Below are 6,025 nucleotides of genomic sequence, written 5' to 3'. Positions count from 1 at the left end.
AGAAGTCTACAAATTGCCAAGACCGAATCTGTGACTTCAAGCCTTGTTATTGCAGAATGCAATTTCGATTCGCATTATTGGGAGCAAACAGCACAAACTGAAAAGGCTTTCTTTAATCATTCAATTCATCACAATGTTCCCTCAAAGAAACAAAAAAAGTCAATAATAATGTTCAAATGTAGCAATTGCACACAAGTAAAATACAAAAGTTCCTTTGCTCCTTGTTCACTTCCAGGAGAGTGTTCAGTTTCTGACACACAGTGTTTCTTTTCCAAGTTTTACTTTGACATGCATCTTCAAGATTGAAGGAAGGAAGGCATCAGCCAGGACTCTGTTTTCAAATCTTTAAGGTTCTGATGCAGACAGGGAATTGGAAAACACAAAGTTTAAACTGATTCAAAGGTCTAAGAATGCAGATATTTTATTTAGGGACCTATGGAAAAGGGGGGTGGGGGTGAAGTGATTTTTAACAGACTAGAGAACAAAAAAGAAAATTTGACAGAAGTTCCCGGGTCGGTCTTCAGAGTGGTCAGACATATCCGGGTTACATGAAGATATAGGAGACTCCCTCCTGAAAGGTGGGTGCGTAGTCTTCCTTGAGAGGAGAGGCAGTGTTACTTCTGTTTTCCAGCTATACTGAGGTATAAATAACAAATAGGAATTGCATATATTTAAGATGTACAATTTGATGTTTTGATATATGTAGACATTGTGAAATGATCACCACAGTCAAGCTAATTAACATATTGTTTGCTTCACAAAGTTACCATTTTCTTTCTTACTTTCTTGTTTTGTTTTTGTGGTGAGAACACTTAAGATCTACTCTCTCAGCACATTTCAAGTATCCAATACAGTGTTATTAAATATAGTCCTCATGCTCTACGTTAGATCCCCAGAACTTATTCATCCTGCATATCCGAATTTTTGTACCCTTTGACCCACATCCCCTCATTTCCCCTTCCCAATAGCCCCGGCAACCACTTTTCTACTCTACTCTTTCAGATTCCACATATAAGTGAGGTCACACAATATTTGTCTTTTTGTACCTAGCTTATTTCACTTAGCATAATGCCCTTCAGGTTCATCCATGTTGCCACAAATGCTAGGACTTCCTTCTTTTTTAAGGCTGAACAATATTCTGTTATACATATATATATATATATATAATCTCCCACATTTTTTTAATCCATTCACCACTCGAAGCAGCCTTACTTTATTGACCTCTGTTGCAGATGCTACTCCATTCTTGCCCATGCTTCGACATTTAAATTTTTAAAGGGAAGGAAACTCTATTCACAATGTGAAGTCTGGGTCTCAATTCCACTTTTACCAGTTACTAACTGTGTGAACTTACTCATGACTCCACCATCAAAATGGGGTCAGAACCTTCCTAAGAAGGTTATAGAAATAACTATAGAAAGAATACGAATAAAGTTCTTAGTATAGGACCCCGCATACAGTAAGTGCTCAGCAGTGTGGGGACTAGGGTGGGGCAGGTGGGTATTCTTTATCTTGATTGCTGAAATTTTGGCACTTCTCAAACTTTGTTCCTGAAGCAATTGCCTCTCTGTCCTCACCCTGGTGCCAGCCATGGAGGAGGAGAAGGACCACGTTACCTCGCACCTCTCTGTGTCCCAGCATCCAAGACAGACCACGGCAGGTGCTCAAGACAGGCTGAGTAATTGGAGAAGGATGATGAAGACGACAGCCCCTAGCTTTTCTCCTTTAAAAGATTAATAAAAACATAGGATATTTGCAAACTGCCCTAGCTATTCCTAATTCTATCTAACTGAAATGGCCTTGAGAGAATAAGATTTTACGTCATTCGTTCATTCACTTCTATATCTTATAGACTTTAAGATAAAGGTGAGATTTTAAATTCCAAATTATGTAAAAACTAAATAATATTCAGGTTCAGAATTTCTGTGGTTTTGGAATATTTGGATCACAGATCATTCACAAAATATTATACAAACTCTGTTTGGTTAATTACTTTAAGTTTGAAATGGCAGATGGTAAAAAGAAAATACATCTTATAAATATGATAATTTATGTATGCTAATAGTAAAATTTCATATTTCTTATTGTTCCTCAATTGCAATATGAAGTTCAGAATGGTAGCTAAAAAAGAAATAGGAAGGTTTTTGATATTTGCAAATTTCAGAAATATAAATTTATCCAGAAAAAACATATATCATTTACTTTTTTAGCACCTATTTTAACTTTTTGCAAAGAAAGCACATTCGATGTACAAAAGGCATAGAAAAGAATCTAACAGGTTGCAAGTTACTGTCAATATGAAAAGTATGAGAGAAAAGGTATGTTTTCTGTTCCCATTTTTGATCCCTATGCCATCTGAACTGATTTTCTTCAGCAAAGGTTCTTGATGCCTATTTGAGTTTTAAATAAAATGAAGTTTCCTTTTGCTTACTTTTCACTTCTCCTGTGCCAGTGTTCACACCAAGTAATAATTAAAACTATCTCCTAATTGGAAGGATTTAATTTGTAATAAAATCCAAGGAAGGCTGTGCAGAGTAACGACAGTGCGACACAAAAATAAGCCTTCTTACAGAGATAATAAATCTAAGGATTTAAACAAATTTCATGCAAAATGGGCCACAAAAATGCCATTAAACTTGCTCTATGACTGGTAAATTGGCATATGTCTTGGGAAAATGAGGGCAGCAATTCTCATTACAAGTACAGATAAGACAAGCATATGCCAGCATTTCCTGCTGTAACACTGGATGGTTTTTATTGTTATTTATTCACAGTAAGCAGGGGACGGAGAGTAAACTGACCTCACCTTGGACTTCAGATGGCTTGAAATGTCAGAGATGTGTTATGGTTCTCATTAACAGGAATAAAGAATTACAGATCCTTGCCACTCCTAATACAGAGAAAGCAGAAGATCAATAGCATGTAAGTGTAAAAGTAAAAAGAGTTACAACCCTATAGCTTATTTGGATGATGTTTAAGGTCAAGCATTTAAATAAAAAACACTCCTTCTTGATCCCTTCCAATCAATTTCACAGAAGCTGTTCCTCCTCTTGTACCCTCTGAGGGTCTGAGAGCCAGCTCCTCGAGCCTGTGCTTACTTGGAAGAAATGGCCCTGGGCCAAGAACGGAGGAATTCCTCCAAATGAATACATCCAGATTCCTTTACAGGGCACCAACCATTCTAACTCTTTCTCAATCAGGTTCTCTTCATAGAACTTTCATGGGACATGTGATTTCAGACGTGAGGGAATTTTAACCATCCTTTTTAAAATATCACTAACTTTTTTTTTGCTGGAACATGATATTAAATAGAACTTTTTTAAGATTCTACAATTTACAAATGTATAGACAATCAAATAACTTTTGTTGTTTTTTGAAAGTATGTTTAGGCAGGCTGATACTTCACCAGAAATGTGTTCAAATTTATCTCTTGAGAGCAATGCACTGTGGAGGATATTGGACACAGTCCTCACTCTCTAAACCAGGAAAGATACATGTAACAGAAAACACCAAGATCAATAAAAGGTACAGCAATTTCCCATACATCCTTGCCCCCATACAGGCATGGCATTCCCCATCATCAACATCCCCCACGAGAGTGGTACATTCGCTACAATTGATATACCTACATTGATATATCCTTCTTCCAAAGTCCATAGTTTACATTAGGGTTCACTCTGGCGTTGTACATTCTATGGGTTTGGACAAATATATAATGACATGTATCCACCGTTATAGTATCACACAGAGTAGTTTTACTGCCTTAAAAATCCTCTGTGCTCCACCTACTCATCCTAGCAACCCCTAGACACGCCTAACAACCCCTGATCTTTTACTGTCTCCAAAGTTTTGCCTTTCCAGAGTGTCACATGGTTATAAGCATACAGTATGTAGCCTTCTCAGACTGACTTCTTTCACTTAGTAACACGCATTTAAGTTTCCTCCAGGTCTTTTCATGACTTCATACCTCATTTCTTTTTAGTGCTGAATGATATTCCATTATCTGGATGTGCTACAGTTTATTTATCCATTCACCTACTGAAGGGCATTTTGGTTGCTTCCAAGTTTTGGTGATTATGCATAAAACTGCTATAAACATTTGTGTGCAGGCTTTTGTGTGAACGTAATCTTTCACCTCCTTTGGATAAACACCAAGGAGTGTGATGGCTGGATTATAGGGGAGGAGTATAGTTAGTTTCGTAAGAAACCCTCAGACCATCTTCCAAATGGAAATGTACCATTTTGCATTCCCACCAGCGGTAAATGAGAGCTCCTGCTGATCACATCCTTGCCAGCATTTAATGTTGTCAATCTTCTGGATTTGGGGCATTCTAATAGGTGCATTGTGGTATCTCATTGTTTTAATTTGCATTTCCCTAATGACGTATGATTTGGAGCATCTTTTCATATGTTTACTTGTCATCTGTATATCCTCTTTGGTGAAGTGCCTGTTAAGGTCTCTGGCCCATTTTTTAATCAGATTGTTTGCTCTCTTATGGTTGAGTTTTAAGAGTTCTTTGTATATTTGGGATGAGAGTCCTTTATCAGAAAGCTATTGCCCTCATAAATTGCCTTCATCGCTGACCTAGTAGTCTTTTGGATGAAACTTTGGCAGCCTAATGTGTTGGCTTTCAACAAGGGTGAAACCTCAGACCATTCACAGTTCTTGACAACACCTACTTTGAAAAACTTTTGGACAATTACCTCTTCAGCTAAACACAACCTGCCAATTCCACTCTTGGGCATATATTCAACAAAAATGAACCCTTCTCTCCACCAAAGGACATACACAAAAATGCTCATGGCAGCTTCACTGAAAATATTCCCAACTGTAAACAACAAATATCCACCAACATAAAATAGTTACAAAAATTGTGGTATATTCATACAATGAAATACCACTGAGAAAGGAAAAGAAATAAACTACTGATACATGCAAGAATATGGATGTATCTCACAGACAAAATGTGAGTAAAATAAATCTTACACAAAAGAGAATATACTCTCTGATTCCAATTATATAAAATTTGAAATGAGGTGGTTACTTTTGGTGGGGTGTACTGATTGGGACAGCATGAGAGAGCTTTCTGGAGTACTGGACATGCTCTGTATTTTGCTTAAGTGGAGGTTGCATGGGTGTACACGTATATAAAATGTCATGACATTGTAGAGTTTAGATTTATGCACTTAATGTTAGTTATAACTCAATTTTTTAAAAATTTAAAATGTAAAATAAGGACTAAAATGCAAAGAATACCCTTGACACTCTTTCTCACCTGTCAAAAGTTTACAGGTTTGACAACTCGTTATTGGCAAGCCTCTGAGGAAAGAGATGCTCTCATATATGCTTGATAGAAGCCAGAATGTCTCCACAGCTGTTAAGGCTAATCGACAATGTCTATCACAATTACAAGTGTATGCACATATACATTTCACCCAGAGACTCCACTTCTGGGAATTCATTGCATATGAAAGCATGTGTGTACAAGATCATTGACTGCTGCATTGTTATTAATAACTAGAAAAAGCCTGGAGACTTCCCAAATGTTCACCTATAGGAAACTATTTAACACACCCTGATGGCTCCACACAATAGAATATTATTCAGCAGAAAAAGAGAGTGAAAGCTCCCTGTGCATTCACATGGAGAGGTCTAGGATAGTTAAGTGGGAGAAACAAGGCTCAGGGCAGCATGTAGAAACATGCCATTTGTATTTAAGAAAAGGAAAATAACGATATCTTTTCCTATTTGCTTTATTTGCACAGAGAAACACAGAGTAACATGTGAAGAGCTGGTTACCTGTGTGGAGAGAAGAGGATAGCTGGGCTAGAGGTGGGAAGACTGCTCAGTGTGTGTTTTCTAGCATTATTCTGATCTTCAAATTATACGAATGTGTTACCTGTTCAGAAGACCTAAATTTAAAAAAATGATGCTGGTTCGGATGGCTGTAGGTATTAAAAATAAAATCAGGAGCCAGCCCTGTGGCATAGTGGTTAAGTTTGGCATGCTCCACTTCAGTGGCCT

At 37.3% G+C, this 6,025-nt stretch overlaps 1 long non-coding RNA gene across 1 annotated transcript; it reads right to left on the bottom strand.

The window, feature by feature from the left end:
• Positions 1-555: 555 nt before the first annotated feature.
• Positions 556-2,839, bottom strand: LOC124244701 (uncharacterized). The gene is made up of 3 exons (XR_006890096.1): positions 2,807-2,839; positions 1,617-1,723; positions 556-636 (listed from the first exon to the last, which is right to left on the bottom strand). It is a non-coding gene; the product is annotated as an uncharacterized LOC124244701 (long non-coding RNA).
• Positions 2,840-6,025: the final 3,186 nt, after the last annotated feature.

The sequence above is a fragment of the Equus quagga genome, chromosome 9 (genome assembly GCF_021613505.1).
Source record: "Equus quagga isolate Etosha38 chromosome 9, UCLA_HA_Equagga_1.0, whole genome shotgun sequence".
Taxonomy (NCBI): Eukaryota; Metazoa; Chordata; class Mammalia; order Perissodactyla; family Equidae; genus Equus; species Equus quagga.
Note: the sequence above shows the minus strand (reverse complement) of the source record. Positions and strands in the feature narration are given on the sequence as shown.